Genomic DNA, 16664 nt, shown 5'->3' on the forward strand with positions numbered 1-16664 from the left:
GCATATATTGTCGAACATGTGTGTATGCATGTGCATGCACGTGAGCATATGAGAACACGCATGCACGCACAAACATGTATGTGCGGACATGTGTTCATGTGTGTACATGTATGAATGTGCCTATGTGGATGCATGTGCGAACAGTGCATGTGTATGAATGTGTACATGTGAACGCGCGTGCATACGTGAGTGTGCATATGTACGCACACACGTGTGAACACGTGCATGTATGTGTGAATATGCGACCACGTGTGCATGTGTGCATGTGTGTATGCATGTGTGTGTGTGCGTGTGCACGCATGTGGCGGTCGGGGAAGAGCAGAGGCTGGCCCTGTCCGCTGCCTCCCCTTCACGCCCACCGCGGGAGGAGGGAGGAGGGCCATTTCTCTTGATGATTCCTGGGAGCTGTGGCATATCGCAGAGGACACATTGGCCCAGAACAAAGCAAACCCCTCAAAGGTTCTTTCCTGTCTCTGATTCTAGAAAATTACCGGCCCTTTCATCTGCTTGTCACATTCATAGCCTGCTGATGTCACAGCCGTTTTTCATCTCCTGGCATTTCAGTTCTCATCCTTTCTCTTTTGTCCCTCTGTCTGTCCAGGCTGCTTTGCTTCTCTTCGCCTTTGCAGGGTCTGCAGTCCCTGCCTCTGTCTGTCCCTCCCGCCGCCTTGGCCAAGTTCTCAGTCTGTCACTTTTCTCTTTTCTCCTCTTGGCTCGTGCTGAGCAAAGTGGCTGTCAGGGCCATCTCTCCCTGGAGCTGAATCCCAGAGAAAAACAGCGTTGGAACCCATGTGTGATTTTGGCTCCCCATCTGATTTTCCTCCATTTGGTCTTGAACCTCCCTTGTAGCCCTGGGACGTCTGGAGGCCAGCCGGGATGTGTGCTGGGCTCTGGAGCTCTGGGCTCCCAGCTTCAGCACTGAGAGCCCCCACCCCTTCTCCTGACTTGGAGTGATCCCGTCATCTTGTCTTACAAATTGGGATCGCTCCCTGCATGCGGGCTTTGGTGACAGCCACCAGATGGCAGGGACTGGTTTTTATAGTAACTCATTAACCTCTTGCCATCCTACAATTAAGAAAGCATTTAATTGCTTTTTCTCAAGCCATCCTATGAGTGATTCGGGCCGGGTGTGTTCGTCACGTGAACCAATTTGCAGCTAGAGCCCGAGGGAGCTGGAACAGCGGGGTGCAGCGAGCTCAGACGTGGTGGGCACCCTGGGCCGCCCTGGACTGCCTCTTGGGACCTTTCTGGGAGGAGGGAAGCACCAGTCTCAGAACCTTCTCCACGCAGATTGGTTTCCTTCTGGGTTGATCGAGTGCTGGAGACGAGCCGTGAATGCACTTTAGAGATTATCCTGGTTCTCTCTCTCATTTAACTGTCGTGGACAGAGAGAGACTCAGGCCCCGCTGGCTCCCAGCAGCTTCCAGCACACGGAAGTGGAGCTGACCGTGTGCAGGGGGACGGGGGAGTGCGGCCCACCAGCCCCCTCATGCAACACAGCACGTGACACGCCTCCTCAGGACCTCGGACTTCTGGGGAGCAGCTGGACACCCCCGGCCCCCGTGGGGCTCTGTGTGGGTCAGCTTCACAGCCAGGGCCTCCCTTGGGGCGGGTGTCTCTCCCCCCGGCCGCCCACGGACAGATGGGGTTCACGAGCTCCCTGGGACTCTGTCTGTCACATCTTCCGGCAGCCCCATCTTCTCCGGCGCTGACAGCTGGCCTGGCTGCCTCTGCGGAGCGGCGGCCCCCCTCCGGCCTGGAGGCCAGTGGCTCTCAGCGGCCTCACTCCTTGGGCCAGTTCCAGCAGCTGCAGCCAGGTTCATGCTGTAATGCCTTGGGGCTAATGAGATAACCCCGGATAACTCCCGTCCTCCGCCCGGACTCCGGGGCCCGGGGCTGAGACCCGGCAGGCCAGAGGGTCCAGCCAGAGCGCGCAGGTGGGTGTGAGCTTTACAGGACTTGTGTTTACTCATCCGCTCCTTGGCACCCTTCAGGGAGAGAGAAAACATTCTGCCTGCTTTCCTGGTTCTGGAATTCTCTCCCACTCAGGGCTGGCCAGATCTGGCCCCCAGATGCCTCCTGGAACATCTTCGTGGGGGGCTGCATGGCCAGTCGTTGTCAGGCCTGGAAGAATCCTGGACCTCCAGAACCACAGGGTAAAGGTGGCCTGGTTCGGGAGACAGATCACAGACTTAGAGACGTTCTGACCGGGGTCCATTCCCTGCTGCAACATGCACTTGAGGTGGGACCTTGGGCAAGTCACCTGGGTCCTCTCGGTGCCCGTCCTCCTCTGTGAAACCCTTGGAGGGCTGCTGTGACCATGAGATTAACACACCACGAAGTGCCCAATGACCTGGGGGTCCCGAAACGCTCATTTGTAGGTAATCTGTTGCAGGTTGGGTTTCCGGGGAATCAAACCCCGAGACAGAGTTTAGCGCTCAGAATGTTGATCAGGGAGTGCTCTTGGGGTCAGCAGCCACAGAAAGGAAGGGAAAGGAGCGGATGCGGGCAGAGGGAGAGGCCCGCCTGCAGCATCGCCTAACCCTCGAGGAGCTCTGGGGCCCTTTACCCCCTGTGCCGAAGGTCACCAGGTTTGGCGATTCCGCGGGAAGGGCTCCCAGGACTCCGCACGTAGTCGAGCTCAGAGCGATGGGTTATTACGTCCAAGGAAGCAAAGCCAACCCAGGAGGGAAAGGTGTACAGAAGAAGTCTGGAAAACCAGGCTCGAGCGTCCAGGCGTCACAGAGGACAAGCTTAATCCCTCCAGCCACAAATCGTGACAACACGTGTGAAGCGTTTGCCAGTCAGGGAAGCTCCGTAGAGACTCTGAGCCCCCGGTTTTTGTTGGGAGATGCGGGAGGCCTGGCCACGGAGGCATCCGCCGCCTGCCTCATAGCAAACTTCCAGAATCCCAGGGGGAAAGCAAGTGTTCAGCATAAATCATATTGTTCAGACACATCAGGCACAGGGAACCATTCTTATCAGGGAAGCTCCCCCGAAGCCCAGTTCCCAGATGCCAGCCAAGGGTCAGCCTTGCACGCAGGTCTTTCTAAGGAAAGTAGTCTCGCGTGGTTATGGTGATATTTTTCTGCACATTTCTCCACCGCGATCAGTCATTGGAATGCGCTGCTCCGGGGGAAGCGGTGTAGCCTTGAGCTAAGGCGGTCCCTGAAGGGTCTGACCGCCGAAGGCTGCCTGCCACGGCCCTCCCAGCAAGACCTTCGTCTGAAGGCTTCTGCACCCCAGTGTCGGCCGCAGGCACAGGCGTGAGACAAGTAAAGCACGCTCCGTGGCTGGGGCCAGAGAGCTCAGCTGTTGGAAATGCGGCCCCTGGCGATCAGGCCACATGGCGTCTCGTAGACCCTGGAGAGCTAAGCTGAGAGGGAGTCCTGACCTTGTTCCTCCATGAATCATTTACAGAGCGCGCGAAGGTCAGGATGCAGTGTGGTGTTCCTGGAGGGGGTGGGCGGGGAGGGGGGTGGGAAGTGAGCCGATGCTAGGGAGCTGGCTTGTCTCGAAACAGATAATCAGAATGGAACATAATAGGCTGATGGTAATGACATATTTGTTGAGTTGAATTGATCCCCCTGACCTTCTTCCCCATGCTGAGAGCTATGGAGACATAAATAGCGCTTGGTTTCTGCACTTGGGTGCTCACTGTCTAGTGGGGAGACTTCATGTGCCATCAGAAAGATTGATAATTGAAAGAAGCAAGAGAGTGGGGAGGACATCGGTGACTCTTGTGCCTGGTAGGAATGCAGTGAGGATGGAAGGCTTCCCAGAGGAGTTGACATTCTCATTGGGCTCTGAAGGACGAGTAGGAGTTAACCGAGTGCACAAAGAGAGAGGAAGGGGATTTCAGGAATGGCCAATACAACAGACTTAGGGCACCTGGAAGCCCACGGATCCTCACAATCCCTAATCGTCTGACTCTTTCGAGTAGTTCCTTCTGGATCAGGACAGTTTCGCAGAGTCATAGAATGTCAAGTTGGAGAGAGCCTTAAAAGCTCCCATTGCTGAGTGTGTGTCCCTACCAAGTTGCTGGGAACTCTCTGCTTGCATCCCTCTGATGACAGGGAGCTCACTACCTCCTGAGGCCCCATATTTGTGCAGACGGTTCAGCATGTTAGCAAAGTCTTTCATCTACTGACCTGGCATCTCTTTCCTTGTTGCTTCCACTCACTGATTCTGAGTTTATCCTTTGGAGCGACCTAAGACAAACTTAAATCTTTACGGAATCATGAGGGTCTGTAGGTTTTCTTTTCTTTTTTTTTTTTTTAAAGATTTTATTTATTTATTCGACAGAGATAGAGACAGCCAGCGAGAGAGGGAACACAAGCAGGGGGAGTGGGAGAGGAAGAAGCAGGCTCATAGCAGAGGAGCCTGATGTGGGGCTCGATCCCACAGCACCGGGATCATGCCCTGAGCCGAAGGTAGACGCTTAACCGCTGTGCTACCCAGGCGCCCCGGTCTGTAGGTTTTCTACTGCCATGCTGCTGGAGGTGAGACCCTCCATCTAGCCTCCGGGAGAGGCAGGGGCTGACGCTGCGGTTTTGCAAGGGGGCAACGTAATGAATAAGGTGAGACTCTCCAGCCCGCCTGGGGTGGAGTCGGTGGCCTCAGTTTCTTCGTCCGCACGGCGGGGATAAGCAGAGGAACCGATATAACGAGGTGGCGGTGAGGAGAGTTGACTGCGTGCTGGTGCAGTGCTCAGAACGGGCTGGCAGACAGTCGGCACTCCATGTACTCGCTTCAGCTGCTATGGAAAAGCGACTCAAGTGGCTGCCAGGCCACAGGAACGGTGCCACAGCCCTATTAAATAAAATGAGATGCACAGAGCTGGTGTGGATTGATGATGATAAGCCTTCTTCCTGTGAAGGAAAGCCATCCACTTCTTTCATACGTGTGGTCTCCACTCTCCTCTTGGCCTTTGTCACCTCTTGTCAGCCCTTTAGCTGTCCCCAGACTCCGCCATGTGTGGGGGTCACCCTTTGTGATTGGAAATAAAAATTGGTCCCGAGTCACAGAAAGCCCGTGGCTGGTCCCTTCTGCCACTGAAGCCCTAGGGCAGCCACAACGTTAGACTGATGCGTGTTCTGCTTTCGGTCATGGGCCGTGTGTTCACACACTGAGTAGTCTGGTGAAGTTCAACTTGCACGACACTCGCGGCTGCTCTGAACGTCCCAGGTCATCCCTCCTGGGAGATGCTCCCCACCGCCTTCTCCCCCTGGCTTCCCTGACTCCACATGCTCTCGCGACCCTCCTTGCCTTTCTCCCTCTCCTGGCTTTCTCTGCCCTGTCACCGCTGTGCCTCGTCCTGCTCCCCCGTCTTTATTAGAGGAGGGCTGGGACCCATTTCCGTAAATCAGAAACACGAGCAAGACCCAGCAGAGGGACTGATCTGTCATCTTTACTGTGAGCAGTCTTTCCATGGGGCTCCCTGCCCCCACCCAACTCGGTCAGTAAAGGGATCCAGACCATGATGTAATCTTTCCCTGATATAAATTATTCTCTACCCCTGACCCCCTTTAAAGGCAGATGGAGTTACCGTCTTGCACTTTTTAAAGCAATTTAAAATCTTGCCTGCTGAGCCTGGAATGTCTTCCTTCCTTCTCCCTGGCTCTTCAAATTCTTTTAGGAGGAATGTCTCCTCCATGAAGCTTCCCCGGGGCACGTGGCTCGCAATCTTGTGGCAAGGCCCCCATTCATTGGGCGCTTACTTACCTCCTACCTGGAGTGAGATCATAAGTCCAAGCTTGTCCCTCCAATTACACTGTCCTTTCCCAGAAGCCTCAGGTGATTCTTAAAGCTCCCAGGAAGGTGGCATGGGGACGGGAGGAGCAAGGAGTCGGAGAGGTCCGAGTTTAATCCTGACTTCCCCACCTGCTGGCTGTGTGGCCCTCCACCAGTTACTTAACCTCTCTGAACTCAGTGCTCCCGTCCGTCAAAGCGGGAAAGATGCTTGTATGACACAGTGGCTGTAAGAGTTAAACCGAGCCAAGGACGTCCATTGTCCCGGCGAGAGTCTGGCACAGAGGAAGAGGGGTTTTAGAAGTGTGATTTCTTCCTAAGTGAGGGGCAGATAGACCACTGCGCTAAGACCTGAAGACAAAGTGTATTTACTGAAAACATGGGAGGCGGGGGTGGGGGTGAGCAGAGCCAGCTGGATCCCCACTGGCCCCCGGCAGACACACAGAGCCTCTGTCAGGGCCCCGTGCGAGAGGCTGACGCACCGCAGACACGGAGCCGCTGCTTCCTTGGCCCTCTGCCACACAGACAAGTGTAAAGGCGGCTCTCGAGCACCTTCCTGGCTTCCCCGGAGCTGCCTCCTGGGACAGATGGCTGCCTGAGGCCCCTAGGGCTTGCCCCGAGCCCGTGGGAGAGAGGGGCGGTGGTAGAGGCTATACCAGGGGATGAACGCATGCACAAGCCTGTAGACCCGGCCACCCGCGACACCTCGGGGTTTTGTAGGACTGAGGCTGGGGGCCGCGGGGCCCAGCGCTGGCCCTCGGAGCCTCAGTGTCCTTGGCTGTGCAAAGAGCGTGTTGGGTTATGTGACCTCCAGAGGACACCCTTCTATGCAGCCAGCTCAGGAGTGAGTGTGTGTGTGTGTGTGTGTGTGTGTGTGTATACCCTCTGACAGCTCGGTGCACTCAAATTGGCGAATTCAGACCTTATTGATTCTGAATATATAATTTTTTTGACTTCCACGAGGCTGAAGCCTGCTCTTGCATAATTCACACAGAAAAGGGCTTGATTCACTCACCAATATGATCCGTGTCATGATGGGAAAACCATTGTCCCGACACCAGGCCGCCTCTCCCCGGGTTCCCTTCAGATTCCAAGGGCAGCGGCTGAGCCCCAGCTTCCTACGGGCACGCCGCTCCCCCGCTCCAGCTCCAGCCGCTCTCTCCGGGCCAGCGGCACCTCTTGGAGCCCACCCCTCAGCTCGCTAATCAGATGTTCACGGTGTTCGTCCCTTTATTCAGCCCCTGATGATGACTTCAGGTTTTATAATCATATTTGGTGATACGAACTCATTGTCAAGTTGTTGCTTTTCGTTGCGATGTAAGATTCCGTGTGAGTGTGTCATCAACTTGACTCTCATTAGTGATTGCTTTAAAACTGCCTTCTAGTGATGCTGTTTGCTCAGGACTTGGTCCTTCTTCGTGAGGTCGGGGCTTCTCTTGTCTAGCGTCGGTATTCCGCACACAGTTGGCGGTTCTCGCTTGTATATTCACATTTGCACTGGGGCACCCCAGTTTCTCGTGGGGCTCCTCACGTCTTGGATTGTGATTTTTCTCTGCGTTTGCTTCTCTGTTGATTCAGACCCCCCTGCTGCCTGGCTTCCAGGGATTCCTCAACATTTCTGGTCTGTTAGCGCCACTTCCTCTCCCTCCCTCCTCTCCCCCCCCCACCCCACCTCCTCCTTCTTGAAAAGGTATCACGAGGAGAAGCACACGGCTACATTCATGGCTAGGTCCTTTTGTGTCTCTTCCAAGATCGTTACAATAACCCACAAGACAGGTTCCATTTCCCTCTTTCTGTGAGTGAAGGAACTGAGGGGTTAAATGTCTCCTTGGAGCTCCCAGTGAGTAACGGACAGCCTGACGTCAGCTCCTCTGACTCTAAGTTCCGTCGTGTTGCTATTCCACCTTTTTAAAAAAAGATTTTATTTATTTGAGAGAGAGGAAGCAGGAGCAGGGGGAAGGGCCAGAGGGAGAAGGAGAAGCAGACTCCCTGCCTAGCAGGGAGCCTGACAACGCGGGGCTTGAGCCCAGGACCCTGAGATCATGAACTGAGCTGAAGGCAGACGCTTAACCCCCTGAGCCACCCAGGCACCCCTCCACCTTTCTGAAAATGTTCAGAAATCCTGGCTCAAATCCATGGTCCCTGTGCACGTGGGTTCAAAGGGCAGCACGCAACTGCCTGCTTCCCATGAGAGCCCCTGGTGCATTGCTGTGCTTGCAGAGATGGCTAAGATGTTCTCGTAAGCCTCAAATCCGCACAGATTATTAAACAAGTCAGAGTGACTTTCTTCCCCCAGTAAACGGAACTCGTGATGCTTGGACTACATTGTCTGACTTATTAAATTGTTTATTGACTTTTTTCCAAGGCAGTAGTTCTTCATAAAGTAAAGTAGTGTGGTCATTGTGGGGGTATAACCTGGAAACCACCTTTCGGAGATGCTGGAACATAAGAGCAGCTCTATCTATACCAGAACGGAGATTTTCAAACAAAAGAGGGAAGTTCCACTGTGTCCTGCAGGGGTGGGGGGAGGGGAGGAGGAGATTACCAGGTTCCCTGAAGTGGAACTTGAACTTTAATAGGAGACAGTCAAAGCCCATGGCTCCCTGGTGGGTGCCCGGTTCGGTATCCCTACTGGCCCGTGAGCACATTTCTCACACAGCCCTTTGAGCCACCCTTGAGGTCCGCGTTCGAAGTTCCTAGGGAAAGTGAACTGGGAAGCCAAACACGGGCCCTGGAAATCAGCTGTGGTTACTTCTAGAAGCAGCATGTCCGTGGATGGTGGGAAGTGTCACATCCGCCTATGAGGGGTAGTAGCAGAGGCACTGGAAGGAGCCATGAGCTGGAGAAACAGAAAGTTCTGTCATGTCATGGTAGCAACCATGGGGACCACGGGGAGGGCAGGACCGGGACCTGGTGCCCAGGCAGCTAACTGGGTAGGGCTCAAATCTAGAAAACTTGGTGATTCTCACTCAAGTCACCACTGGTCCTCAAGGCTGGTCGGGCCTGGGAAGTAGGAGCTGCGTAACCGGCGAGAAGAGGGGAGAAGCAGAAGCAGATTTCATCTGTCCCCTTAAGTCTCTCCCTGTCTGCTCTGTGCCTCTTGAACCTAGAGAAACTGATGGTGGCCCATCGTGACCCATCCTCTCTTGGACTTGCCAGCCTCCGGGGCCACTTGCCTGGGATGACAGAGCTGTGCAGGGTGTGAGGAAGAGGCCCTCCAGGGACTGGCTTCTCTGTGGATCCATGGATGGGGTCTTCATGGGGCTGGGCTGAATCAGGTGCCGGGGCAGGTGGCGACACGCAGGCAAAAGGTGATGTTCTGCGCTGGGGTATACATTTTTAAGGAAATCATCAAGATATGTCATCTGTATAAGAGATGATTCCAGAAAGGTACTGCAAGGCAGAAGCACAATGCATGGGCACCACTTTCTGGGCCCCACGTCCCTGTTAGAGGGATGGTACATCCCCATGAGACCCAGGGCCCTTCCCACCGCCCCCCCTGATCAGAGCAGGCCTCTATCCTCCCCATCAGTCCAGAGGGCCCCTGAAGGCAAGCACTGTCTTTCTCCCTTCCCTCCATCTGCTTGGCCTTTCCCAAGGGCCTAGTCCATGTCTTCTCCACCAACCAGAAACTTCAGGAGGACCTATGCCTTCAACAAACTGGAGAGCTTCCCAAACGGAGGGTACGCTGTCTTCCCTGGGAGTTTTCTTAAAGTAGGGACCGTGTCTCCTGACCAAAGCAGGAGCTTCTTGAGTCCAGGAATCATATTTCTAATTTAGTTTCCTTTCCCAGTGCACACGACTGAGCCCTGCACACCCTAGAGGCTCAGAGATCACTCCCGACGCCTGTGACCACCATGGCGGTCCTGCGGGTGGTGGGAGGCATGGCGCTGAGTTGGAGATGGCTCCCACCCTTTAGTCCCCTGAGCCAAGTGTTTTCCAGAGGTCTCCCTCCCCAGTAGCCCTAGGCTTTTGCCTCCACAGTTTCTTCGTGGTGCAAATGTTCTCAGGAAACAGGGCAGCGCTCACAGATTGTCATGGTTTTAACTCCATCTTCTTCCAGCGGAAGTATGGATCCCAGGAGCTTACCTTAGTGCCGGGAATTATGGGACAGCTATCACAGAATTCATCAGTTTGCTAACAACCTTTCAAGAGCTCCCCACCTGCAATGCCATGACTCATCTATGACAAGTCGCCCCAGAGTTTACTTAATTGGTTCTGAGGGGTTGTGTGTGTGTGTGTGTGTGTGTGTGTGTGTGTGCGTGCACGTGCAAAACCAAACCATCCTGAGACTCACCCGCCTCTCTCCCCTAGACTCCACCCTTCCCGCTTTCATCCTAAGCAGAGAAATCAAAAGCAAAAGTAATTGCCTATCTCACAACTTCTCCTTTGTTTTTGAGAGCGGGCAGGGGAATCACATTTCTCCTCCAGATCTCACTCCTAACTTCCCTCCAACAAAAGGCAAACACTTGAGACGAGGGAGCAGATGTAAGTGTCTGATAGCGGTTCTCACACTGGTGTCGGTAGGCAGGCCTGGATGAGGTTGGCCATTTCGTTTGGGCCAAACCGTTCAAGGTCAAGGGAGCCGCCAGGTGCAGCTGCTGCAAGGCCCAGCATGGACTACATGCTGAATCTGAAAGACTTGAAATGCCAAGTCCCACGTACAAGATAGAAGCACATTTCTACCCGTTTTCTCTTCCTAGTGACTGAGCTTCCCACACTAGACACTTCTCCCCAAAGGTCAAGCTCAGCTTCCGCCTTCCACAGCTCACCATGTGCCCGTCGCTACCTGGAGGGGGAGGCCACACGCCCCCTGGGTGAGAGGACTGGCAGACCAGAGTTCAAATCCCAGTTCCGCTTTCCGTGCTGGACTGTTTCCTTCTTATCAATGTTTTCCGGGCCTCTGTATCTTCTCTGTCTGTCACAAGGTGTCCAGTGGGGACTGCGTGGGGACTTTTCTCGGCGGGAAGAAGTACCGTTCTGGAGCCTGGAAGCAGCCTGGGGGTGCAGGAGGGCTGGGGCGCTGGAGGCCCAGGACACAGGCCCCGAGCTTCTCCTGAAAGCCCTCCCCCAGGATGCTTCGAGCCGCTCTTCAGTGCAGGTTTCTACTCTGCTTGGGCATATCGACAGAGCTGTTCCCCGCAGAGAGAGGGCAAACCTCCTCTCTACATTGGGAGGAAGTCTGTCCCCTGCCTGTAAATGACTATTTCTGTATGTGGAGTGTGGGCCCGCACGCATGTGTCTGAGCTTTTGCTCCAAAGGGGGCGGGAAATGAAGACTGTATCCTACAGGATGTGTCGGCCCAGCTCTGGCCCTGGGTGCTGGAGATGGTGATGGGGGGTGGGGGGCAGTCCTGGTGGGACACAGCTGAGCCTTGACTGGGTTCTGGCCTCTCGGGAGGCCCATCTGGGACAAGGTGCTGTGCTCTCCTATGAGTGTCTGGTCCGTAGCGTATACATTTCGCTCCAAAACAAATACGGGCTGGCGTAACTGTCTTGGGATGAGGAGAATGCTGGGAGAGGAGTCTGAGGCAGCCGAGAAGCCAGGCCAGGAGGGACCCCAAAGAAGACCGTCGCTGGGGGCTGGGTTGGCACCACTGGGCTTAAGGAGTAACTGCTTCTAGTAACAGCTGTGCATTTTCCTAGGGGTTGGAACTCCTTTCTCTTACCCCCAGCCTCCACTCGAGGAAACCAGCCATGGGGCAATTAGGAGGCACGGTGTCCCCTCACTGATGCTAAGGGGGAAATTCGTGCGCATGGAGCACATTTGATAAGGCCTAGTCTTAAAGAAACAGCCCCAGCTCCCCAACGTGGTATCCAAGGCCCTCCAGGACCTGCGCCTTCCCATCTTTTCCTTCACCACACTAATGCTTCCTCCCCACCCCTGCTGCCTCTCCACCCCTCACCCATGCTGTGCACAGAGCAGGTGCTCAGGAAATGCTTGTTACTTAAACAGAACTGAGCAGCCATCTGGGCCCAAACCCTGCAGGCCCCCTCGGCTTGCCCTCTCTCCATACTTACCTGCGTACCAACGCCACACCTCTCAACCCTTCCACCCTCAAGGTTTTTCGGCTCTGTCTTCCTTTGTATTCCCACCATTAGCCTTGAATGAGTGGTCCTGCTTGCAGTAGTTGAACTCTGCTCAGCCTCTCCCCATCTCCCACTGGCCCTGCGCATTGTCACCAAGAAATTCTCTGCAGGTCGCTGCTTTGATCCTGTTCCTCTCCGGCTCCAAGTCCTTGCTGGTTCCCCATCGAGCAGATAAAATTCAAACTTCCCATCCTGGCCTTTCACGATCTGATGTCAGCCTACCTTCCCCATCCCGCCTGGGACTGAAAGCACAACAGCCAGATGAGACCACTTGCCTTTTTGTGGTCTGCCCCTGTGTCTGGAACTGCTGTCAGTGAGACCTTCTGGCTCCTTCAAGAAGCAGCTCTGATGCCAACTCCTCTCTGCCGTCTTCCCTCCTCCTCTCAGCTCAAAGGCTTTCTCTGCTTCTGAGCTCTGTTCCAGTCTCTTGACACATCTCAGGCACCGTCTTGCTTCGAGCACACAAGCCGGGCCTGTGACTTGGTCACCTTGGTCTCCCCAGTGCCCACAGACAATATTTGCAGGGAATAGGAGCTCAATAAATGTTTGTTCAATGAATAAGTACATAATTCTACTCCCACGCCCTGCTTTCTTACAGTGACACTCTGACCATTCCAGGCCGGAAGCGTGTTTCCCTTTCTAACATTACCTCCCACCATGACTCAAAATTAGAATAAGCACTCTGTGGCTTGAGCCCTGAGCTGTCATATTGTTTCTGGCACTGCTAAGACGCAAGGTTGGGAGTGACCCCACAGTTGGCTGTCCATGAGTCGAACATATTAGCAACCGTTTCCGCCGCCCGAGAGAATGGTGTCTGGGCTCCCAGGCAGGCGTCACCCTGGCTTTCCAGTGCTCCGTCTGACTTCTCAGGCCCTGAGCCCTGGCTCCGTGTCTCTCTCTCTGATTCAACCCCTCTCCCTGGACCACAGGGCCTTGGGTCTTGCTGTGTCTCCCGCTCCTGCTTTCATTTTCCCGCTCTCATCTGCTAGAGTGCTTTGCGCCCTGGCCACGGAGACCCTTGGGGCTAGTGTCAGCCTAAGGGCATTTACTGGGACAATGGGGCAGAGCTCATAGAATTAGAGGCAGTGCTGGGGAGGCAGCTCCGGGCGACTGGAGCCAGGACAGCGTCTGCGTGGGGTGTGGGTCTCAGAAACAGGCGCTGGTGATGAAAGGATAGTCCTTAAGGGACCGTGTGTTGCTGCCACGGCTACACAAGTCAACAGCAACCACTTCTAGTCTTTCGGTGGCTGTGCCCCACATGCAGCCCCACAGAGGGCTCCAGTGGACCTAGACCACGTTTCCGTTTAGCCTCCCCTGCCCTGCCTCCTGGCTGTGTCCTGGCTACCGGAGCCTCCCACCCAGCTCCACCCATCTCCCCTCCCCACCCCGCACCCACCCCTGCCTGCATCAGCTGCCCCAAGAGAGGCTTCCAGACCTGCCTTCCCCAGGGTGTCAGGCAGCCCTCCGAGCAGTGGCACGAGCAGCAGGAGGACAATTCGCCATCAAGGGAATTGTCCTCCTGGTGACCCATCGTCTTAGAAAGGAAACCATTTCCTGGTTTAGCCAAGATGACGGGTCATTAGTGGCCAATAACATAAAGCAAATTTGGATTTGATGAGTCACTTTAAATTTCACAAGCCTTAGATTTTCTCATGGCACCAAATGTCTAGGCACAATTCTGAACACTCACAAGTGATTTGCTCTTACGGTGGAAGTGCAGCCTTAAGGACGATTTATAATTAGCTGATTGTTCCTCCTTCCACGGCATCAGCAAAATGGTCTTTAGGCACCACGGACATATTCAGATTGTGGATCCCAGTTGTTACAATGCCCACAGGAGCTTCCTGGGAAACGGGTCTGAGCAGAAGTCATAAACACGGTGTTCTTAATTTCCACCCATTGGACTTGCGGGTTTGCCTAATGCTAGCTTTCTCCCTAATGAAAGGCAAGGGAAATATCAGCTAGAAATGTCATAATCAGAGTGTTTGCCTAGTTGGCTATTTTTAAGCACCTCAGGCTTTGCTTGAAATGAAGGATGCGCGTCAGCCCAGCAAACGCTGCTGGTGGATGTCGACCAAGGCTCCCGTCTGCAAAGGTACCATTGAGAGGACAAAGAGTGGGCATAAATAATGGATCAAGAGTGGCTCCAATGAGAGCCCATTCGTCCCGCAGCCTCAAAATGAAAACACGCCGCCGATGACTCATTGGATAATAGTAAATATGACGGGCTCATAAAACCACTGGTTCCCACGGGGGCTGTTGTGCAGCCTTTGTCTCGTCTTGAGCTTGTTATGCTCGGAAGCTACCAATTTAAACCTCCCTTCCCCCAGCAAAGACGTGGCTCCTAGATAGAGAGTTATTTGGGTGATTTGCAAAGTCTGGATGGCACAGGGAGAGGCGGCCTGCCCCCCCTCCACCCCAGGGATGATCTTCTGCTCCCCTGCCTGTGCCCTGGGCCTGGTGCCAGTGCAGTGCTGGGCCCCCCGGAGACCCGGATGCTATATGGACTTCATTAAGGGGAAGGCAGAGACCTTGACCCCGGGGAGCCTGAAACTGAGAGGAGACGTGGCCTTGACATAAAGTAAGGGTCTGTGTCCCACCTGGGAGATGAATAAAGAACATAAACACGTCTTCCCTCTACCATCGGAAGCACTGCAAGCCAGCATACGACCGATAAGAACAGGAAGAACATGCATTCTGCAGGAATATGGTCGCAATGAAAGTGGTTGTCTTCCAATGGGGGGTGGCCACGTGGGCAGAAGAATTGGGCTGGTTCTCTGAGGTCTCAGGGGCTTCCTTAGGACCTCGAAGGGGGGGCATAAGCAGTACAAGTTGGGGCAAATTTCCTCAGGGTTGGTGTTATCTGAAGATGAACTGGAGTCTCCGATCATTGGAGGTGTGGCAGAATATACTCGTGTGTTCTCTGGTTTTCCTTCAGCCACTTACCGTCCTCGACGCCCTAGGCCATGACTGGACACCAATCTGTGATAATAAAACAGAGGCACTAAGCACTGGCTCTCTTTGCAGGTGGGCTTGATACCCAAAGAAGCAGGTTCCTAACTCAAATCCCTCATGTGAGGAGTAACTGGTAAAGAAGGAACGAGTCCCAGCTCTGTTGCCAAACCGCACATGCAAAGGGGCGGAGGTGGGGGGATTAGAACATGTTGAGTTTATGCGGCTTTCCAGGCATCAGGCTCTGCCTAACAACTCTGGACTGGAGGCCCGGGATGCCATGACTGTGTGACCTTGGACAAGTCACTGACCCTCTCTGGTCTTCAGTTTCCTTCAGAGCCAAACTGAAATAATACCGACCCTTACACTTCCACAAAGCTGCGGTGACATGAATTAATCAATCAGTTAACTAACTAACTGATTCAGGTATCCACCCAATGAACACTTTCCCATGGCACCTTGACGGCAGGTGCTGTGTTAGGTGTTGGGGAAACAGACAGGTGGGACCTGGCTTGCCTTTGAGTGGCTTGTGGCTTCCTCTGGGAGGCCAGCGTGCCAATAGGATGGTGTGTGATGTGATGGCCACCAAAGTGGAGTGAGCAAGGACTCGGAGAAGTTAGGGCAGGGAGTGGAGGCTAGGGAGCTGGAGGAGGTGCACCAGAGCTTTCCATGCCTGGGGGCATTTGAAGAGAAGCGTAAATCCAAATCTATCATTATCGTCATAAGCACAGACTAGCGGCACGCACCGGACCCTAACGACAGGAGGCGTGCATCCTGGGATCTGTGCAAAGCCGCAGAGTCATGAATATCCTGGCTTTTTTCCGGGGTCGTTTTCCAAAAGGAAGCAAACTCTCCATCACTCTCTAATAGTCTTTGCACCTGGTGAGAAGAACACAGGGAACGGGAGCGGAGAGGGGCCCCCAGCCAGGCTCTTGCTTATGCCCTCTTGGTGGTCTCCTTCCCCCACACCAGCCGTGCCGGGCCTCGGATTTCTGTGTGTGACTCCACGAAACTGCAACTGATTACAGACTTTGGGATTTAGGGTTGCCAGCAAACAACGAAATTCAAGAAGAGTAAATCTGCAAATGACAAGGGTGGATTACCTTGAGGCTGCCTCTGCTTGTGGGACTCGGTGCTCAAGCTGTAAGGCACTTGGGGGAGGGAAGGAGAGGAGGATTGTCTTCTCATCTGGCTCTTGCCCCTAGACTCTCACACATCGTGAAACCTTGGGAAATACTGACGCTGTTGCGTCGAGCAATTGCTTTTGCTTTGCACACACTTAACCGGATAACTTGGATGATACTAGGGACCCCAGAGGGAAGCAGACCTGATTTAAAAAAAAAAAAAAAGGCTCTGCGCCTGGCTAGCTGTGTGAACTTGGGCATTCAGAAACATAATCTCTTCATGCCTCAGTTTTCTCATCTGTAGAATGAACATAACATCCATGCTGATCTCGTGGGTACGGAAGGAATGCGAAGCGCATCTAGTAAGTGCTCAGTAAACCGTGACGAGCAGCAGCCTCTGAGTACCGCCCCACCTTCTCCTGGACCACCACCATTACCTCCACCATTACTCTTGACTCCTGCAGCCCGGGGCTGGAGGGGAGGATGTCTGGGGCCTCCGCAGCTCCTGGACTCGCCCCAGCACAGATACCGACCGGGTGCAGCTGGAACGGTGCTTTTCTCCAGCTCTGTGCTTCCCAAGCGGAGGGTGTGAGGCAGAACCAATAGGAGTCCACGGATCGCTGGCCCCACCCCATTAGTAATCTGCATTGCTAATGAGTCCTCAGGATTACCCTTTGAGAACTAACGCGGTAGATTCTCCCCAGGGTCCTGTCCAGGTGTGTCCAGAAATCGGCACTCTGAACATCCT

Source organism: Ursus maritimus, unplaced genomic scaffold (genome assembly GCF_017311325.1).
Source record: "Ursus maritimus isolate PB19 unplaced genomic scaffold, ASM1731132v1 scaffold_27, whole genome shotgun sequence".
In the NCBI taxonomy this organism is placed as follows: Eukaryota; Metazoa; Chordata; class Mammalia; order Carnivora; family Ursidae; genus Ursus; species Ursus maritimus.